This window comes from Oncorhynchus gorbuscha, linkage group LG03 (assembly GCF_021184085.1).
Source record: "Oncorhynchus gorbuscha isolate QuinsamMale2020 ecotype Even-year linkage group LG03, OgorEven_v1.0, whole genome shotgun sequence".
Classification (NCBI taxonomy): Eukaryota; Metazoa; Chordata; class Actinopteri; order Salmoniformes; family Salmonidae; genus Oncorhynchus; species Oncorhynchus gorbuscha.
This window is the reverse complement of record NC_060175.1, coordinates 59849943-59872940: the sequence shown is the minus strand read 5'-3', so window position 1 is coordinate 59872940 and position 22998 is coordinate 59849943. Positions and strand designations below refer to the sequence as shown.

General features: G+C 42.2%; 1 protein-coding gene across 1 annotated transcript in view; it reads right to left on the bottom strand.

Annotated features, from left to right (window-relative positions):
• LOC124031643 (zinc finger protein GLI1-like) overlaps window positions 1-20391 on the bottom strand; it is a 130492-nt gene extending 110101 nt beyond the window's left edge. The window contains 1 exon segment of the mRNA XM_046343137.1: window positions 20032-20391. The gene's annotated coding sequence lies outside the window, so the exon portion shown is untranslated.
• Window positions 20392-22998: the final 2607 nt, after the last annotated feature.

The following is a 22998-nucleotide window of genomic DNA, read 5'->3' as shown; positions in this document are numbered from 1 at the left end:
ATTTCATTCCCCTCGCTAAACTTCCTTCCGCTAAGGAGACGGCACAAATCATTATTGAGAATGTATTCAGAATTCATGGCCTCCCGTTAGACGCCGTTTCAGACAGAGGCCCGCAATTCACGTCACAGTTTTGGAGGGAGTTCTGTCGTTTGATTGGTGCGTCCGTCAGTCTCTCTTCCGGGTTTCATCCCCAGTCTAACGGTCAAGCAGAGAGGGCCAATCAGACGATTGGTCGCATACTACGCAGCCTTTCTTTCAGAAACCCTGCGTCTTGGGCAGAACAGCTCCCTGGGCAGAATACGCTCACAATTCGCTTCCTTCGTCTGCTACCGGGTTATCTCCGTTTCAGAGTAGTCTGGGTTACCAGCCTCCTCTGTTCTCATCCCAGCTTGCCGAGTCCAGCGTTCCCTCCGCTCAAGCGTTTGTCCAACGTTGTGAGCGCACCTGGAGGAGGGTGAGGTCTGCACTTTGCCGTTACAGGGCACAGACGGTGAGAGCCGCCAATAAACGCAGGATTAAGAGTCCAAGGTATTGTTGCGGCCAGAGAGTGTGGCTTTCCACTCGCAACCTTCCTCTTACGACAGCTTCTCGTAAGTTGACTCCGCGGTTCATTGGTCCGTTCCGTGTCTCCCAGGTCGTCAATCCTGTCGCTGTGCGACTGCTTCTTCCGCGACATCTTCGTCGCGTCCATCCTGTCTTCCATGTCTCCTGTGTTAAGCCCTTTCTTCGCACCCCCGTTCGTCTTCCCTCCCCCTCCCGTCCTTGTCGAGAGCGCACCTATTTACAAGGTACATAAGATCATGGACATGCGTTCTCGGGGACGGGGTCACCAATACTTAGTGGATTGGGAGGGTTACGGTCCTGAGGAGAGGAGTTGGGTTCCGTCTCGGGACGTGCTGGACCGTTCACTCATCGATGATTTCCTCCGTTGCCGCCAGGATTCCTCCTCGAGTGCGCCAGGAGGCGCTCGGTGAGTGGGGGTACTGTCATGTTTGTCATTTATTATCATGTCTTGTCCCTGTGCTCCCCATTCTATTCGTTTCCCTCTGCTGGTCTTATTTGGTTCTTTCCCTCCTTCTATCCCTCTCTCTCCCCCTCCCTCTCTCACTCTCTCGCTCTCTCTTCTCTCTATCGTTCCGTTCCTGCTCCCAGCTGTTCCTATTCCCCTAATCATCATTTAGTCTTCCCACACCTGTTCCCGATCCTTTCCCCTGATTAGAGTCCCTATTTATTCCTTTGTGTTCCGTTCCTGTCCCGTCGGTTCCTTGTTTAGTATTCACCATGCTGTGATTGCGTTTCGCCCTGTCCTGTCGTGTTTTTGCTGTGATTGTGTATCGCCCTGTCCTGTCGTGTTTTTTGCCTTCATCAGATGCTGCGTGTGAGCAGGTGTCTCTGTCAACTACGGCCTGCGCCTACCCGAAGCGACCTGCAGTCTGTGGCCGCTTCTCCAGTTATTCCCCTCTACAGACTAGAGGATTTCTGTTATTCCCTGTTTGGACTTAAATAAACTCTGTTTCTGTTAAGTCGCTTTTGGGTCCTCTTTCACCTGCATGACAAAAAGTGCTCATGCGTAGAAGAAAAGTTCTCACGGGTAGAAAGCGATTTGTATTCATAGAAAAAAAGGTTTGTACCCATAGAAAGTGATTTCTATAAATTGATGGCAGCCTCTAGTTCGACCACGTTGATGCCTGCCTTTCAAGGCAGCAGACATTATAGTACGGTAACCATAATATGTTAACCCTACGTGCAACCATAGTATGTCCAATGTAAATAATCGAAACCATATCCCTAGATTACTCTATATTTGCAACACTATTGCGGTCTACACCCATTCATCACCCAAATAGTTCAATTAGCTGGCCAGTGTGATAGTACCACTAAATGGGAAGGATATGTCATACATTGTAAGTGGTTATAAACCATCCGCTGTCTCTTGTTGCACAGACGAAGAGCATTAAGGAGACATAAATATTCCTGAGGCCTCTAACCCTTTCCCCAGGAGAGACATGTAAAAGGTAGAGGGGAAGACTAGGATATGGGATCAGACTTTGTAACAGTATTGCTTCCATCCCTCTCCTCGCCCCAATCTGGGCTTGAACCAGGGACCCTCTGCACACATCAACAATAGTTACCTTCGAAGCATCGTTACCCATCGCTGCGTCCAATGCAGAGCAAGGCTACTTCAAGGCCTCAGAGCGAGTGATGTCACCGATTGAAGCGCTATTAGCGTGCACCGCTAACTAGCTATCCATTTCACACCGGTTACACTCACCCCCTTTGACCTCCTCCTTTTCCACAGCAACCAGTGGTCTGGGTCAACAGCATCATTGGGATAAACTTTTCTTCTACGACTACAAAACGCTTTCTATGTGTGAGAACTATTTGTCTTCATGGCAGTCATTTTCCTTAAGGCCTTTGGAAATGACCTGCATATCTGCAGTTATAAATTAATTATAATGCAATATATCGATTTACAGATACAAATCAAGAGGTGTTTGTGGATAGTGAATTTCATTTTTGGATAGCGATCTACATTTGTGGAAAGTGATTTACATTTGTGGAAAGTGATTCATATTTGTGGATTGATGATTTACATTTGTGAATACATTTGGCATGATATTGATCCCATATAAGAGCCTTACAAACAAATGAAAATGACAGCAACACCAAGAGATGAATGATATACAACAATGATATACAGCAACAATGATATATTAATTTAATTACATGATGCTCTTTAAAAAAAAATGTGTGGTCTTTGTCAAAGCTTAACTTTCACCAAATCAAACCAAAGCAGGCAATTTTCTGTCACTAAATTAGGGCCTGGTGGAAAGGAAAGGGTCTCTTGCAGGTGGTGCCAAATAATTAGGGACCATAAATGATAATAAATGTGCCACATTGGAGCAACTGTCCAAGTGAACTAGACAAGTGGACTGAACCTGCTACTCGGGCTGTGGAAGCACTCAGCTCAGATCAAAACACTGGGAAACAGGACCCGGGGTCCCGGCCCGCAGTCCCACAGTTCCTGCCCCGGCAAGTGCACTGTCATCCGCTATAGAGCACTTGCGGCCCCATGTGGGTCAGGGTTTGGGTCAATTCAGTTTTCCATTCAGTCAGTTCAGGAAGTGCAGTAACTGTTCATGTTTGCAGTAACTGTTCATGTTTGCAGTAACTGTTCATGTTTGCAACCCCACAAGACGGAGTGGCTAGGTGCCAGAGCTTCCCTCATGTAGGGAAGGAAGCATCTGAGATTGTAAGATAGAATGTCAATATGGGTCTGTTACCTGGCGGGCCATACATGGGGGTCTCAGGTAGCCTCGCAGTGTTTGTTCAGGTGTGACGGGAATCAACATGCAAATCCCCAACACACACACACACACACACCTTTATCAACTATAAAGAACAATAGACTCAAGATACAACACAGATAAGAATCTTTCTACATCTCTCAGAGTGAACTCTTCTGTGAAAACGTCCTGAATCTACTATTCGACAAGCAACATTGGTACAAACTCCTACTCTGAGAAGATATTTGCATTGCACAGAAGACATGAAAAGTGATGGGAACCCAGAAGAACTTGGGAACTTGCCTATGAGAAGCAGAGCAGGGCCGAGCACAGTGGAGCATAGCAGAGGTCTTGTTTTGACCCTGTTGTATTAAAGCCAGGCAGGGTGAGCAGGGTGTAAACGCCCAGCAGGAGACTGGGATCTACACAACAGGCCAACACTAAGAGAGAGACCTGCATCACAGGGCCACAACACAATCTCACAGCCTCCCACACACATACACACACTTTCCCTTTCACTGTCTCTCTCGCACCCTTCCACTCTCCCTTACACAGACACGCACACGCACTGACTGAGCTTCAACACACACACACACACACACACACACACACACACACACACACACACACACACACACACACACACACACACACACACACACACACACACACACACACACACACACACACACACACACACACACACACACACACACACACACAGTCACAGGCTACGCTCACACACACACACTGTTGGTTGTATATATATATAAGGGCTTGTATTTCACGGTAAGGTCTACACATGTTGTGCATGTGACAAATAAAAATAAAGTTTGATTTGATTTGACTAACTGGGATAATTTCCTCCTCTCCTTTTCTCTCTCCCCACCAGTTTCCTTTCTCTCCTTCCTTCCTTCCTTCCTTCCTTCCTTCCTTCCTTCCTTCCTTCCTTCCTTCCTTCCTTCCTTCCTTCCTTTCCTTTCCTCTTTTACTTTCTCTCTTTCTCTCACACTCCCCCGCTCCTCCAGTGGCAGGTGCACTCCTGTCCCCTTGGAGAGGTAGAGGAAGGAGAGAAGGAGGAAAAGAGAGGGGGAGTCTCCAGGAGAGGAGAAGATGACAGGTTGGGAGGGAGGTTGTAACAACAGCTGCAGAGGGCAGGACAGTTACACTGTCTTTCCAAAATTAGCTTCAAGCAGAGCGCAGCCACAGGTCATCACACTAAGGGTCTGAGGAGACTAGAATGACAGGGTCAATTCCATTTCAATCGAGTACAGGGTTAACTGAATGACAACAGATACAGAATACAATATGGAATATAATTAAATAGTTTGTGGTAGACCTCGTCTCTGAGGAATGCTCCTCAGAGCCAGATGCTGATAACAGGTTGCCCTATGCTGGGCAGCTGGAATCGAACCCTAATATTGACCTGCACCCCCTTTTGCCCTCAGAACAGTCTCAATGGCATGGACTCTACAAGGTGTTGAAGGCATTCCACAGGGATGCTGGCCTATGTTGACTACAATGCTTCCCACAGTTGTGTCAAGTTGGCTGGATGTCCTTTGGGTGGTTGACCATTCTTGATAAACACGGGAAACTGTTGAGCGTGAAAAACCCAGCAGCTTAGAAGTTCTTGACACACTCAAACCAGTGCGCCTGGCACCTACTATAAAACCCCGTTCAAAGGCACTTAAATCTTCTGTCTTGCCCATTCACCCTCTGAATGGCACACATATTGTACAGTACACAATCCATGTCTCATTTGTCTAGAGGCTTAAACATCCTTATTCAACCTGTCTCCTCCCCTTCATCTACACTGATTGATGTGGATTTAACAAGTGACATCAATAAGGGATCATAGCTTTCATCTGGATTCACCTGGTCAGTCTATGTCATGGAAAGAGCAGGTGTTACTAATATTGTGTACACTCAGTGTAAATACTTTCTATGCTGATGAGTGAGATAGGAAGCAATGTGAATTATATGAGATTACTCATTTAAAAAATGGGCGAGCCATTCAGACCAGCCTTCCTGATTGAACTTCCTAAACTACATTTCACTTCAGGCAGTTCAGGAAGGAAACTGAAATTCCAATTTCCCTCCATTTCTTTTCAATGTTACCATACATTTTGTTTTCATAAAAAAAAAAAAATCTTAGATAATTTTGTAAACAAAATAACAAAAGAACTAAAAAATAGTTAGGTTTGGAGACTTACTAAGAGATTTAGCACAAATTAGTCAAACAAAATAGCAAGTGATGACTGTAGACCTGGTAAAAGGTCTCGCTCCAGTAGTAACATGCACACAGTAGCGAGACAGTCGCTGTCTCTAGCCAGTCAGTGGTGTGAAACCTGCTCCTTCCTACCCCATCGCATCAGTCTCCAGCCAACCACAACATGCAGGTGATGAATCTTAAACCCTGAGAGGAGACCTGCGGAGCTTGGTGTGTGGTCAAAAAGGACCCGGGCCCCAAAAGGCCAGACTCACTCTCTAATTTAGTCAAACTAGCTGCCGTGTCTCTTTTAATGCCCTGTATTTTTGTTAGTTACTGAAGAAGCATTTGTTGTTTACTGAAGACACATTTTGCTATTGAGGTTGTTGTGTGGCATTCATTGATGTGTTCTGCCAATGATTTGTCTTCAGGCTATTGCATTGACTTGGGCCGTCGGCTGCAGTCCAATAACTTGACACTCTTTAAATTCCCGCACTTAAACAAGTTTTTTTTTCCTTCAGTAAGGCACTACACCAGAACCAGTTACATTTAATAGACAGGCCTAAAAGGGATTTTTAATGTATTTTGAAAATGTGTAAATGCGTTTGATTAATAACATGGTCTGGAAGTGTTCTAAGTCCACTGTAAACATCCAAAATGTGTCATCTCTACAGTGAAAAACAACCATGTCAAAACAAGTTGACATTGAGGTTAAAGAAAGTGTGCTTTAACAATGTACCTGATTTCGCTAACCGTTACTTTGGACAACCAACTATGATGACTTCATTGCTGTTTGAATCTGCTGGCTCAGTTGAATGAATGAATAATCTGAAGTTAAGGCGTTGGTTTCACCACAACATACGCTGACAGACACACTATACCGAAACAAGTGCCATGAGAAGTGGCGAAAACTGGAGAGAGAGAGACATTTAAAAATGTTTCACTTCAATATTTGTTCAAGGCCTAAGTTCAACTACCATCTTTGTCAAAGCAGAGCAACCTCGGCACATATTTCACCCTCCTGCGCCAGCACGGCCAAGCCTGTCTGTCTACATCTCTGTGAGGTAATTCAACATGAGGGTATTATGGTTATTGAAAGACTTGTAAACCATTAAGGGGTGGTTATTATTTACTGTCGTAGGCCTCTGGGGGATAGATTGACTGGGGTGGACTGGGCTACCGAGGGCTTGGCTTGCATCCCAAATGGCTTCCTAATCCCTATGTAGTGCACTACTTTGACCAGGGCCATTGGAGTTCTGGTCAAATGTAGTGCACTGTAGAGAATAGGGTTCCATTTGGGAAACAGCCATGGTATACAGGTTGACCCCACTGTAAGTGTTCGAGAACAATTGAACTCTTGAGAGACCAAACCCGGGCCAGGCAGGGAGGCATCTGGTATTCATTGCAGAGTAGAGAGCAGACCCCCGAGACCCCTCTTCTCCTCCTCCATTGCGTCCATTGCATAATTGTGGCCATTAATTACTAGAAAAGGTTCTCCACTTCATGCTAGCCGATAACCAACAACACAGGGCTAGTAAAATGGTCTCCAGGGCCCATAGGTTGGTGTGCAGAGAGGGAACAGAGAACATGAAACATGGCCCTTCAATGTAAGAGAATGCAAAAACTGAGGTTACTCAGAAATCTATTCTACACAAGAACATCTATTTTAGCTGTAGTCAGGATATCGAATGGAAATGATTGTACTACACTGTTTTCACCATTTCATTCCAATGACAGCATTAGACAGTAGAGCCATTTCACTCTAGACCGTCGTTTTGGACCGTCCTTTCTAAATCTTGAAAGGAAAACATAATTTCATAATTTGTTTGTTGCTGAGTGAGTTAACATTTCTCAGCTCATATAGAAATAGAGCAACCAATGTGGAGGTGGAGAGAGAGAGAGAGAGAGAGAGAGAGAGAGAGAGAGAGAGAGAGAGAGAGAGAGAGAGAGAGAGAGAGAGAGAGAGAAATAAAGAGAGCACATTGAAAGAGAAACCCTTACAAAATATGAGTGAAAATCACTTTTTAAGCTAGCTGGTTAACTAGCCCTCACAGCTAGCTATGCTATCCAATATACCTAGCACACCCAGCTTGGAAGATAGAAATGCTACATCCAGACATTGTGAGTACGTGCTTATAAGATACACGTACAGTTGAAGTCAGAAGTGTACATACACTTAGTTTGGAGTCATTCAAAGTCGTTTTTCAACCACTCCACAAATTTCTTGTTGACAAACTATAGTTTTGGCAAGGCGGTTTCGACATCTTCTTTGTGACACAAGTAATTTTCCAACAATTGTTTACAGACAGATAGGCGATAGCTAGCCTTCCATTTCATCCTAGCTAGCTATTTGTATCTTCTGTTATTGTTAGCCGTCCATTGGTTTTTGTTACATTTAATAGACAAGCCTAAAAGGGATTTTTAATGTATTTGAAAATGTGTAAATGCGTTTGATTAATAACATTGTCTGGAAGTGTTCTAAGTCCACTGTAAACATCCAAAATGTGTCATCTCTACAGTGAAAAACAACCATGTTACAACAAGTTGACATTGAGGTTAAAGAAAGTGTGCTTTAACTTTGGACAAGATCAAGACGTCAATATTTTATATATATAAAAATCGGGAATTACAGCACAATGTGATCAAATTCTGAAATTGCGATTAATCATGATTAATCAAAGCAATCGATTACATTTTTTTTGAACATTTGACAGGCCGATTTTGAGTTGAGCAGGCGAGCCTGATCTTTCTCATGCTGTACAAAACAAACATTGGGATACTGGCATGAAACCCATGAGGCAGAAATATTCCTTATCTGATCCAAGGCCTGACTGGAGGATTTTTTTTCTCTCTCTCTCTCTCTCTCTCTCTCTCTCTCTCTCTCTCTCTCTCTCTCTCTCTCTCTCTCTCTCTCTCTCTCTCTCTCTCTCTCTCTCTCTCTCTCTCTCTCTCTCTCTCTCTCTCTCTGTCTCTCTCTCTGTGCGTGTGTCATTTCACTTAGTATACCCTCTTCTCAGCGAGGTAGAAGTTTGGCAAATCATGTAGTTTCTTTGACCATTGGATGAACTACTTCCTTTAACTTTATGGAAAAAAACATAGTTATTATGTAAACACATGTTATTTGGAATGGAGAGCATATTTCAAGAGGACACACACCGTCAGTACGCAGGCACGTACGCACTCACGCACGCGCACACACTCTTCCTCATTCCTTTTCTGCATGAGTTAACAAGAACACACTCCAGCCTTGAATAACATTAAAGGGACAATCTGTAGTTGCTACATACGTTTTTGGATTTATAAATTAATGATATGTACCCATTGATTCTTGAAGAATATAACTTAGAAATGCCTTATGGATTAGTTCAACTGTCGTACCCCACCAGAACCCAAAATATAAGCTTATTTTACGCCAATGTTTGTAAACAAAGTACACTACCGTTCAAAAGTTGGTGGTCACTTAGATATGTCCTTGTTTTTTAAAGAAGAGCACATTTTTTGTCTATTAAAATCAAATCAAATTGATCATAAATATAGTGTAGACATTGTTAATGTTGTAAATGACTATTGTAGTTGGAAACGGCTGATTTTTAATGGAATATCTACATAGAATGCGTACAGAGGCCCATTATCAGCAACAATCACTCCTGTGTTCCAATGGCACGTTGTGTTAGCTCATCCAAGTTTATCATTTTAAAAGGCTAATTGATCATTTGAAAACCCTTTTGCAATTATGTTAGCACATTAAAGAAACAATAAAACTGGCCTTCTTTAGACTAGTTCATTATCTGGAGCATCAGCATTTGTGGATTCGATTACAGACTCAAAATGGGCAGAAACAAAGAACTTTATTCTGAAACCTGTCAGGCTATTCTTGTTCTGAGAAATGAAGGCTATTCCATGCAAGAAATTGCCAAGAAACTGAAGATCTAGTTCAACACTGTGTACTACTCCCTTCACAGAACAGCGCAAACCAGAATAGAAAGAGGAGTGGGAGGCCCCGGTGCTGTGCTAACATAATTGCAAATTGGTTTTCTAATGATCAATTAGCCTTTTAAAATTATCAACTTGGATTGGCTAACACAACGTGCCATTGGAACACAGGAGTGATGGTTGCTGATAATGGGCCTCTGTACGCCTATGTAGATAATCCATGAAAAAATCTGCCGTTTCCAGCTACAATAGACATTTACAACATTAACAACATCTACACTGTATTTCTGTTCAAAGAAAAGTCTAACATTTTCGGGGGGAAGGGGGGTGTCGCTTTTTTTCTCCTTCATTTTGAGCCCCAAAGGTCTGTGCCTGTGGTCAGTGGTCGTAACCTAAAGGAAATACTATTTCAGAGACAATAATAACATTAAGACTGAAGGGATGAGTAAAAAACAAGCCCCATGGAGGAGTAGAATGAAAGAAAGAGAGAGAGAGAGAGACAGAGACAGAGACAGAGAGAGAGAGAGAGAGATAGAGAGAGCAAGAAAGAGAGAGAGATAGAGCAAGAAAGAGAGAGAGAGGGAGACAGAGAGAGAGAGAGAGAGATAGAGAGAGCAAGAAAGAGAGGGAGAGGGAGAGAGAGAGAGAGAGAGGGAGAGACAGACAGACAGACAGACAGACAGGGGGGGGGTGCTGCCAGTCAGGCCAGGACGGTTGAGATGTAAAATGTGTTCCAGCAGGAAAGTTGAAGCTGAGTAGTCTGGAATCAGTCGGCAACTTTCCCTTCCCCTGCTTTCCTACTCCAGCCTCTCCCACTGCTGCCTGCAGCCCACCCAAGAAGCAGCCTATGGGCATAAATTTGAAAGCTTGACTCACTGCGGATTTAAAACAATCTGCGTCTCTAGCTCCCCCCTCTCCCTTTCTCTCTGCTTTTCCTCTCTCTTTCTCTTTCTCCTACTCCCTTTCTCTAAAAGGCACTCTCTTTCTCACTCCCTCTCCCTCTCTTTCTATCTCTCCTCTCTCTCCTTTCCCCCTCTAAAATGATCTCACTTTCACTCTATTTGGTTCCGTCATTATCAGAGAGAGAATCCCAGCGGTAATGAAACAGAACTCTTTCTCAGTTCTTGCCAACAATATTATTTTTCTAAGCTTAATTGGGTTTGTCTTGTGAGTTGCATTGAATGAACAGAAACGGTATTGGTATTGGTGTATAGCTAGCTACGTGTGTGTGTTATCAGTGTGTCTGTAGCTAGCTGTGTGTGTGTGTGTGAGAGACTTGTATTGTTCGGCTTTCGCCACATAACGTGTTAGATAAAGATTCAAATGTACGTTGGTAGACGCGTTAAGATCAAAAGGGGTAAATGTAACTTCCATATAGTCCCCCCCCCTTAAAAACTACTAACAGTTGACTGTCTCAATGTTTAATATTTGTTTCAAAGAGGAAGTTAACTATTCCTTTATACATTAATTTACTAGTTTCATTTACTGGTTTGCATACAACATGAGTAAACAGAAACGTAATACAAAGCACAGATGTAGCTTGAAAGAGCAAACAACTTATTCAACTTCTTTCAGTCTATTTAATCCCCCCAAAAATTACAATGAGGGCTTTATTGTGTTTGCTGTTGTGTTGTTTATCCTGTTTTGGTTTATCTTAAAATTATGTCTGATTACAAATATCGCTAAAATAGTAAATCTATAACTAAACACAATCACCTGGACCTTGCTTGTTGTTAAACGTTTAATTATGAAAATCATAAAATCATACAGATTTTGTATTTTTTGTAAATATTTGTAATCTTCAGAAGTTCCTTCGTTTAGAAGGTATGTCAGACAGATAGAGAGGTGTAAATCTGTTCCTGTCACATCAAAGCACTGTGTACAACAGTTTTAGAACTCTATAGTCAGTTCTAATTCTAATCACTCTAGAATTAGTTGTAGTCTGCTCTATAAAGTCAGTTCTAGTGTCAGTTCTAATTCTAATCACTCTAAAATTAGTTGTAGTCTGCTCTATAAAGTCAGTTCTAGAGTCAGTTCTAATTCTAATCACTCTACAATCAGTTGTAGTCTGCTCTATAAAGTCAGTTCTAGAGTCAGTTCTAATTCTAATCACTCTAGAATCAGTTGTAGTCTGCTCTATAAAGTCAGTTCTAATTCTAATCACTCTAGAATCAGTTGTAGTCTGCTCTATAAAGTCAGTTCTAATTCTAATCACTCTACAATCAGTTGTAGTCTGTTCTATAAAGTCAGTTGCTCATTAGCCTAACTTCCTTTCATGGGCAACAATGCGCCAGGCCAGCTAGTTAACATTAGCATACTACATCTAGCTACACGTTTAACTTTTATCCTCTCAGGCCAGGAGTACAATGTATGAATTTATGGTTGGATCAGAATCACCTTTATAACTATTGGCCAGTACGGAGAATTAAGTAAAACCACAAGTCCAAATCCCTATCTCCATCCATGGCTAATTTAGGAAAGGGACAGTTTTAGCTAGCTAGCTAGCCACTGGAGGACAACAACACAACAAGATACAACTATTCAAGTTTTTTTTTCTGTCAATAATAGCATTTGGTCTGAAGCCAAATCCAAACTGGCTTCCCTTAACACTTTTTTGGGGGTGTACCAGGACCATTCACATCTGAGCTCACTCAATTTAGCTCAACACTGATTGGCTATTATTATTTTTTTAAATGGAGGCCAGATGTTCACTGGCTTCCCTTGCATTCAAATATTATTATTTATTTTTATTATTTAATCTTTACATTTAACATTTAACATTTAAGTCATTTAGCAGACGCTCTTATCCAGAGCGACTTACAAATTGGTGCATTCACCTTATGACATCCAGTGGAACAACCACTTTACAATAGTGCATCTAAATATTTTAAGGGGGGGGGGGGTGAGAAGGATTACTTTATCCTATCCTAGGTATTCCTTAAAGAGGTGGGGTTTCAGGTGTCTCCGGAAGGTGGTGATTGACTCCGCTGTCCTGGCGTCGTGAGGGAGTTTGTTCCACCATTGGGGAGCCAGAGCAGCGAACAGTTTTGACTGAGCTGAGCGGGAACTGTACTTCCTCAGTGGTAGGGAGGCGAGCAGGCCAGAGGTGGATGAACGCAGTGCCCTTATTTGGGTGTAGGGCCTGATCAGAGCCTGGAGGTACTGAGGTGCCGTTCCCTCACAGCTCCGTAGGCAAGCACCATGGTCTTGTAGCGGATGCGAGCTTCAACTGGAAGCCAGTGGAGACAGCGGAGGAGCGGGGTGACGTGAGAGAACTTGGGAAGGTTGAACACTAGACGGGCTGCGGCGTTCTGGATGAGTTGTACGGGTTTAATGGCACAGGCAGGGAGCCCAGCCAACAGCGAGTTGCAGTAATCCAGACGGGAGATGACAAGTGCCTGGATTAGGACCTGCGCCGCTTCCTGTGTGAGGCAGGGTCGTACTCTGCGGATGTTGTAGAGCATGAACCTACAAGAACGGGCCACCGCCTTGATGTTAGTTGAGAACGACAGTTTGTTGTCCAGGATCACGCCAAGGTTCTTAGCGCTCTGGGAGGAGGACACAATGGAGTTGTCAACCGTGATGGCGAGATCATGGAACGGGCAGTCCTTCCCCGGGAGGAAGAGCAGCTCCGTCTTGCCGAAGTTCAGCTTGAGGTGGTGATCCTTTATTTAACTAAGCAAGTCAGTTAAGAACAAATTCTTAGTTACAGCCTGGAAGACGCTGGGCCAATTTTGCGCCGCCCTATGTGACTCCAAATTACGGCCTGTTGTGATACAGCCTGGAATCAAACCAGGGTCTGTAGTGACACCTCTAGCACTGAGATGCAGTGCCTTAGACCGCTGCACCACTCAGGCAGCAACAATATCATAGTCTTTCTGTCCAGACAGCATCAGATAGACTGTGTACACATACTGAGACAGAAGGGCACTGTTTTTTTCTCTCGAATGCTTTCTCCGATGAGATACTTGCAAATTGAAGTAAATGTATAAAACACAGAGAGAAGAAAGAAATTATTTTGTATGTTTTTGTCTTTTTTCTTAATAATAATTTTTCCCTTGGAGATGGTACGTATAGTTCTTGTGGCATTTAGTTGTATGTTTGTGCCTCACCTTACTTCTAACATTGCTAACAATGGCCACTGGTTGTCTGAATAGACCATAACTCTATCTACAACTTGTTTGGGGTGACTGTGCTTGTGGCATTTAGTTGTCATGTGTGTGTGTGTGTCCTATCACTCTATCTACGTCTAGTAAAGTATCTAGTCGTGTGTGTGTCCTTTTACTTACAACTAGTGTAGTACAGTTTCCAGTCTTGGGTGTCACCTTTAAAAAAAAAATGTTTAACCAGGTAGGCCAGTTGAGAACAAGTTCTCATTTACAACTGCGACCTGGCCAAGATAAAGCAAAGCAATGCGACAAAAAAAACACAGAGTTACACATGTGTTAGATGACGATGTGCAAGTAGAGATACTGGTGTGCAAAAGAGCAAAAAAAAAAAATATGGGGATGAGGTAGTTGGGTGTGCTATTTACAGATGGGCTGTGTACAGGTACAGTAAGCTGCCCTGACAGCTGATGCTTAAAGTTAGTGAGGGAAATATAAGTCTCCAGTTTCACTGATTTACTTTACTTTCGACATAAATCTATCTATAACTACCTGGTAACTTATCTATGTGTGTGTGTGTCATTTACAACGTTATGACCATGTGTGCTGATTTGATCTGATTTAAGAGGTGTGCGATCAGAGGTGTGCGACTTTGTACCCAACAACCTATTAAAACAACATATTTTGAACCCAACAAACATATTAAAGCTACTATTTTTACTACTAGTCACCGAAAGAGCGAAACAGAATATGAACGACAAGTAAATGGAGATGCATATGAAAGTGATACAAAGTCTAAGAAGGATCGAGAGAGAGAGAGGTAAAAAAAAAGGGTAGAGAGATAAAGAGAGAGAGGGCGACAGACAGAGATAGAGGTAGAGGACACACACACACACACACACACACAGAAGAGAAAGGACAGAGAATCTTCTTCCTGTAGTCAGTGGGACTGGTGAGGACAGAACAGGGCTGTCAGTTCAGGAATCAGGACCTCTGCCAGCCAAGTCACTCCCTGATCTGGATCATTATCTCGGAGCTGTGATAGTAGATTTGTTGTGGAGGGTTGGAGGCCCATCGACACACGCAATGTGCCAACCGCCGAGGCTATGAAGAGAGTGTGTGTGTGTGTGGGTGTGCGCGCGTGTGTGTGTGTGTGTGTGTGTGTGTGTGTGTGTGTGTGTGTGTGTGTGTGTGTGTGTGTGTGTGTGTGTGTGTGTGTGTGTGTGTGTGTGTGTGTGTGTGTGTGTGTGTGTGTGTGTGTGTGTGTGTGTGTATGCGCGTGCGTGCGCGCGTGTGTGTGTGTGTGTGTGTGTGTGTGTGTGTGGAAGTCTGCGTTCCTTCCAGTTCCACTGGAAGTCGGCAATAATTGTTCCAGCAATAAAAATGTAATAGCTTATCACATAAATGCTGTGGAAATTAAGTACGTGTGTATGAACTTCTCGGCTTCTCTATTGACTTGAGTTTAGCAGTCTTATAGACCCGTGTTAAATGTTACTGAGGGCATTTGGACTAGTGATCTGTTTCTGGAGGATTCTCCGATCTGTTCAGTTTTTACAGAAAGCTGGAAGAGAAGAGGAAAGAGAAGAGGGGAGAACATCAACATTCAAAATTCAGAGTGTTCTAATCACTCGGATGACGGAACCCAAGCGCACGGTTGCCATTGCAACAAAAGGAAATAAAAAACACTGTCTCGTCGTCTCTTTTTTGTCTGCAGGGAGAACGACGCCGTGTGAGTCATCAACAGCATTTCATGAGAGAACACACAAACTCACACACAGATTGCATGCGCACGCACTTACACGTATGCACGCACACAGACACACACACACACAGTTTAAAGATAAAGCGGTCACTCAGCAACTCCAAATAGAATGTCTTCATTGTATTTCGTGTCAATGTTTTCAATCAAGTGCGGTATAACCTGTACAAGATATGAAGGGATAAGGACTTATTGTTAACTTACAAATATTCCAATTCAATCATTTAGATATGCTCGTTTAGCTCAAAAGTGAACACAATCGGTACAGATATGAAGCTCTGTCTTGCATGTGCCCTTCATATTAACATCAACTGAATGATGGAGAATGTTGACAATTTATGGCTTCAACCTGTTCAGCCAACCATTATTCAAAAGTCAAGACAATGCAAGTTGTGATCTGAAGAAAATAAATCCAAAGAGGTGTAGTTATCTCCTCCTCTCTACCTCCTCTCTCTTTCATCACACACAGATAGAACATGTTTCATTCAGCTTGTGCCCTGGCTGGCTATCAAACCCCAATTCACTAGACTACCATTTACTCCACTATAGACTTCCATTTCATCCACTGACTGCCATTTCATAATGTTTCACTCTGCTTTAGTCCTATTCTATCTGACCCCGGGACAATCCACTGACTGATCCTGATCAGTACCAGTCTGTAAACCCTGATCAGTTCCTAGGACCTCATTGTGATGGGCTATGCTAACACAACAGGGAAATTAGCAAGGATCACCGTGGCGTACGACTCCCATGGGTGTGTGTGTGTGTGTGTCCATCACCTGGTTCCCATTACCACCCGCTTTATTTTTAATAACAACCACATGGGACATTAGCAGCCTCTCTCTTTCTCTCCATCTATCTTTCCCTTTGTCTCTCCCAGCCCGCCACCTTCATTCAAAGGCCTGTTGAATGTTGATTAAGGCAGAACCCTGCATCTCTCTGATTCAGAGGGTTAAATGCGGAGGACATTTCAGTTGAAGACATTCAGTTGTACAACTGACTAGGTATCCCCCATTCCCCTTTCCACATGTTACTGTAAGCAGCAGTACTCTCTCTTTCTTTTAATTAAATTGTCCCCTCTCTCTCTCTCTCTTTCTCTCTCTCTCCCTCCTTCCTTCTCTCTCTCCCTCCTTCTTTCTCCGCCTATCTCTATCTCTCTGCCTCTCTCTCAACCCGAACTACTACACCACACATTCCGTTGACACATGCTACTACACTCACACACACATATGTGCATGCCAAACATATGCACACAAACGTACACACACACAGAGGACACCCTGCGGGCTCTGAACATACACCTCTCACTGACACACACACTTTGAGCTTCCTCTGCTCTTAACTACTTGGAAATCATTAAGGTTGATTGTGTTACAACTGATATAAAAATAGATGCTTAGAGAGACACAATCATTAGGATTGATGAAAGGTTTTGTGTTCTCAACTGACTTGCCTGGTAAAAATGAACATTAAATAAATACCATCTTTGGGGATGAGAATATGCAAATGAAATGTCTTTAATTGAAAGTTCATTTAATTTAATTTCTCAAACCATGTTCCAGATATTTCCCATGACTATGACGTTTCTCATTCCATTCTGTGTGATCCACAGCTAATGCCATTCAACCTTTCAAAATGTCTAATGCCTTTGCCCTCTTGTGTCAACCATCTACTTAGTAAAGCAAGTGCTCCTCCGCCACTTTTATTCTCTTTCTCTCCCCCACTCCTCCCCTCCTGAGGCAGAGTAAGGACACTAGCTTTTTCATCAAGTTTTTATGGGGAAGAAGTTTATAACTAAGTTAGTACGCAGTAGCCATTCAAGGAATGTGACCAATGACTTGGTTATTACATTAGAGCAAAATAAAAAAACTACAACAACTTTCTATTGATCGACAGGAGGCATTCAAGGAGATGGAGAAAGGGAGGGAGCGAGAGAAAGAGGTGGAAAGAGAGGAACGGACTGAGAAACAGCACTGCCACCGGGCACGCTTTAATGCCAAAACACCACGGCAAGAGAGAAATGAACAGGAAAAAACACCCTTTCTTTCTTTTGTCTAATCCTCACAGAAAATGAGACACAATTATGAAGGGAGAAAGGGAGAGTTGCAGGGGGATGAAGAAAGAAAGAGAGGGGTCTCGGAGCATCGAGAATCATGTGCTAGCACGTGTGTGTGACTCCCCTGGTGCATCCACGGCCCAGTCCCTGGCTCTCTGCACCACACAGCGCTAGGCTAGCTGCAGCCGCTCTGCTCTGAGAGGGCCTATGGCAGTGCTGCAGCCGCTCTAAAGGTCCATGGGCCTGGGAAAGACAGCTGCTATTAAAGCCGGATTGTTTCAGGTTCACAGGGTGTGAAAGGGCCTGATTGAGGGCCTCTGATCCCAGTGAGGGTGGTCTCTCTCTCTCTCTTTTGGAGAGGTGGGAGGGGGGATGTGACCAATGCTGAGAGTCACGTGACGTGTACCACGCTTAGCGGACTAAAATGGAATCTGCTGGACAAAAACACACCACTTGTTGCTGCTTGCCTGGTCTGCCTGGCAGTGGTCTGCCATGGTCTTGTCTGGCCTGAGGTCCAGTGTGTGCTAAGTGCCAGCTTACAAAATCTGGTTCCTTCTACATCTTTACCTGGACTTTAGACTTGTATTCACTTTGATTTGTTTGTGGTCTTCTCTTGTAGGAAAGGCAGTTCCAGACTAACACAATCCCCGGAGTGTGTCTAACTCCGCTGAAAGCTCGCCTCGTTGAAAACTCCAACCATAATTCAAGACCACTTCCCTATGTTTCCAAAAACATTCACCCGTTAGTCACAATATGTATGTATATGATAAATAGGTTTCTAAAAACATTATAGTCTATGTTTACGATCAAAACGTTTTCTTTAATGATGAATAATAATAATACAGTAATAAAAATATTGCCTCTCAATTACATCATCTAAATAAGAATGTGCTTCTTAGCTGAGCCACCTGGTTAAATAAATAGATAGATCAACTCTGAGGTAAAACGAGAAAACAGACGTTTCAGCTAGCTGGTGATAAAACAGAGTACAAGTCATCTTACTGCTCCGATAGGTAGCCACCATATAGGAGGAAGAGAGATACTTCCTGTATACTTTATTTGTTTAGGCCCTGTCCTAGCGGGGAGCCTTTTGGCCATAACACAGGCCCATCACACTCTGACAAAGACTAGGGGGAGGAGGAAGATCATTTGCAGAGGTTTTCACACCAACCAGACCACAGACCAGTCGTGGGACAAGTGCAACTCTCTCCTCTCCTATTTTCTCCCCTCCTCTCGCTCTCTCATCCTCTCTGCTCTTCTCCTCGGCCCTCTCCTCCTCTCTTTTCCTCTCCTTGCTGCTCTAAATCTCAATCCCTTTCAATTTCATCAGTAATTATGTCCCATGTTGTCCCATAAGGCCAGGAGATTTTTCTTGTCAGGTCGCAAGGTTAGGTTTTCCCTGACTGTGTGACCAGACCAGATAAACATTCAGGCATTATTTGTTGATGTTGAGCGATATTGTGGTTGTGGAGTGTGTTGATTGCCATACAACAGTCTTCTGGCTCTCCTCCTCGTCAATAAAGGATACAAAGGTGTTTGCCTGTTGAGGTCAGTCTAGTATTGACAAACAGTCTCTATATTAGTTTAAAGTTGTCTAAGGGTCATAAACTGAACATATTAGCAGATCAATGCCTAAAAACTATTTTAAGAGTAATTACTGAGATTAACAAGCTTCATGTGTGATTTCATATTATGGTTTTGGCCATTTCTCAAGAAAGAAAGAAAGACAGTTTAAAAAACATGATCACCAAAGGACTTGGATCTTATGTCATAGGCCTACATATCTGGTCAATAATTATGTTGTTTTGCTGTGGCTGTGGGTGTCCTGACAGATGACATTTGAAAAATATATTGGCACCTCAAGTATTTCAGGTTACGAGAAACAGCTGTTATCATGCGCCCCTACAACCCCTCTGTGGAATTCTGGGACACACATGGCGAGGAGCTGTGCAGGCCGATGGCTTTTGAGTCTGTGTGGCTGTGTCACAGGCCGAATAGACTACCAAAACCTCTACTAGCATATGTTGAGGTAGTGGTGGGACATGTGAGACATGTAATTGCAAAATTCTCTAGTTATTTTTTTTAGGCACGATAAGTAAAATCTCTTCATGCAAAGACAAATGCCAAAACATGCATTGACTCTTGAAAGGCTATTCTTAACCATCAACACTTTGAAAGAATTACAAGCCAAGAAAAGAAGTGAGAGATGAGTTGGGAACGTCCAATGCTCAGTTAGAAATGAGAGGCATTCTTCACTAGTTAAAATAAGGTAGGCTATTGAAATGTACTATTCATTGAAGATATTTCAAATGTGCTCCACTGGCAGCAATAGCCTGTAATCAATCAAATTAAATAACTAAAGACAATGAATTTGCAGAATTTTGGCTAACATAATAATTCATAATTCTGTTTATTCAATGTAAACACCACACGCACCACCATCACCTATTAGATTGAATGTATCCCAATTAGACCATCCTCACCCGAGTTGACAGCAATCTGACAATAGCCATAAATATATAGTCAACATGACATTACATGACTGGGAAATCAAAATAAGACTAGCATAGAAACAAACAACAAAGACACCTTCAGCACCCCTTTTCCTTACAAAACCACTCATATCGACGAATTTTGGTAACGTAGAATTGGGAGACCGAATAGATTAAGCATGGCAATACCTTCTATGAAAAGTTGAAGACGTCTGCATCAGTTTGTTGACTTGTTCCCAAGACTTTGGAAGTTTTGGAAGTTTGGGGGTGAGATCTCTTGCGTCCCGCTGAGGGTTCAAGAATTCCCAATAAAGCTCCCTCTCTCTCTCTGCGTTCTGGCAGACATACAGATGGAGCTACAGGAATGATCCTTTAGTTCTTTCTTCTATTCCTCCCGTGTTCAATTTACGTCTTTGTCCAATTTTTAGGAGCTTCTTTCCATCGTTTTCTTTATAGGTAAATCTTGAAATCAGTGTGCAGGACAGCATTGAACAAACCCCATATTCGGTAACCAAACTCCCGCAAACCCGAAGTTGGTTGCACAGTCAATGGAATGCGAGACCTCTCTTCTCCTCCCCACTCCCTCCTTTCTCAAAGTATGTGGACCACCCCGAAACAGGAAGTTCACTTTTTGTTTTTCTTGTAAAAAAGAAAGACCATGCTGGCTGCTTGGAGTGCAATAATAGTTTCTTCCACTAGCTAAAGACCATGCAATGCAAGCGAATAGAATAAACCATATGTTAAAACAGATAATAGTACAATTACGTATGATTTTTTACATATTCATTTCTTTTACTGACAATTACAATCATAATTCACTATCATATTTACCATATTTACCATACCAACCTTTTATTAAATTGTTTGGTCATATGGTGGTTTTAAAATGATACGAGTCTCATTTGACCCCTAGGTATAAAACGTATTTATTTATTGGGCAGCAGCGTGTGTGGCACTGGGGATGCTGATTCCTGCATGTTACGCTTTACTGGAATCCAAGGTACACCGCAAAACCTGGAATGGAGTCAGACCATCACGTTTGAGGAGGGGATGCATACAGTGGGTTAGGAACGCAATACATTTGAAGATTGAAGGCGCATTGCAATAATATTGATCGAGAACCAGGTTTCCATCCGACCTTATTGTGCGAGTTAAATATGTCGGATAAAAAAAAAATTCACCCCAGGCCTGTTGGAAAAAGCAAACTTGTCAGTAAACTTTCAAAATGTGGTCAAAATAAAATGCTATAGAAAAGGTGGTATCTTTTTGTGTCGGTAAAATGAATTATGCGAGAAATAGCGAAGGAAATGCCTTTATGCGCACTTTACGCGATTATATGTTTCCCCACTTGGGAAAGAATGCAGTTTATTAGGTTACAGATTAAACCAATTATGATCAATTTCACAATGTGCTGTGAAAGAGCACGCGGTGATTGGTGCTCCTTTCCAATACATATTGAGGGTCTTCATTTGGAAAAAGTATGTATCGATGCTTGGCTGCCTTTTGACAGATAAAAAAATGTCGCTATTTTGTCCATAATAATCTCATCGTGTAGGCTATTCTCCCACACTGTATTTGCCAGCTGTTCGGTAGAGCACATGTGTCAAGACCAGAGTGGACACATTTGGAATATAACACACGTTGTGTTGTTATTGACAAAACCCTCAGTGGAGTTGAAAATACGAGGAAACCCATTTAATTGGTATTCTTTATTCGGAATTTAACGGCAAAAGTTATTTTTATGTGAACTATGTCATCACACACAGCCTTGTATCTGCAACAGGTCCATTTGATGTAAACATCTCTGTTGGGATTTAAAAAAAATATTTGCATGAAAATCTGTTGCCAAAATAGATGGAAAAATAGTCATAGTAAACTTGTACAAACAGAACAATTAGAGATGCAACGTTCATAATTGCTGTACAGCATGTTAATATAATTGTGTTACTAGAGTAGGCTATTGTATTTTGGTAACACTTAACATCAAGTTATTTTACCTGAGTAAAATTGTAATTACTCTAGTAACAACATTGTAACATATCACATATTAAGATCAACTTATAATATAAAGTGTTACCAAAAGTGTTTACATGAAAAGCTAACATACATAGCTTGCATCTATTGTAACCTAACATATTAGCAGTATATTTATTGTTCATTAATGATATACATATTCATGAACGTATATCAATAATTCATTCATGTATATCATGAATTAATTAATGTATATATATATACACATATAAATATATATATACTCATTATATATATATATATATGCATTCATGAATATGTATATATAATTATATCTTAGTATAATTATTGTTTGTTCATGCTTACTCACCCTCAGGTGAAAGATGAGAGGTGAGCCAAGCCAGTTGGTGAGCTGACTAAGGAATGAAGAGTCAATTGACAACATATGGCCAGTGTTTAAATCAGATTGTGACTGAATGTCATGGCTTTGGTCTCAACATAGGATCGGAGCTGACAGACTCAACAGATGCAGCAACCATATGCTTCACCTGACTCTGCAATTTGGCAGGAGATCCCACACAGTCAGTGCAGAGACGTTTCATTCAAGTAAGGTGGACTTATGCTTTTCAATAGGAGCACATTAGTGGGCCTTAGTAACATGTCCTAAAGGTCTACTACTGGTCTAGTTTTCCTGAGCTAGCTGGGATGGTTACCATATGTCTATGTGTGTTATAAGTTGTTGTTTTTTAACATCTGTATGCAATAGTTTAATATAGTTAGTTATGGTAGATGTACATTTATTTACTTAATATATGGTAAACATAATATTGACCTGGCCTCCACAATCACCCGACTTCAACCCAACTGAGATGGTTTGGGATGAGTTGGACCGCAGAGTGAAGAAAAAGCAGCCAACAAGTGCACAGCATATGTGGGAACTCCTTCAATACTGTTGGAAAAGCATTCCTAATGAAGCTGGTTGAGAGAATGCCAAGAGTGTGCAAAGCTGTCATATAGGCAAAAGGTAGCTACTTTAAAAATCTAAAGTAATATATATTTTGATTTGTTTAACACTTTTTTGGTTACTACGTGATGTCTTCACTACTATTATACAATGTAGAAAATAGTAAAAATAAAAAATACAATTATACTTGAATGAGTAGATATATCAACTTTTGATTA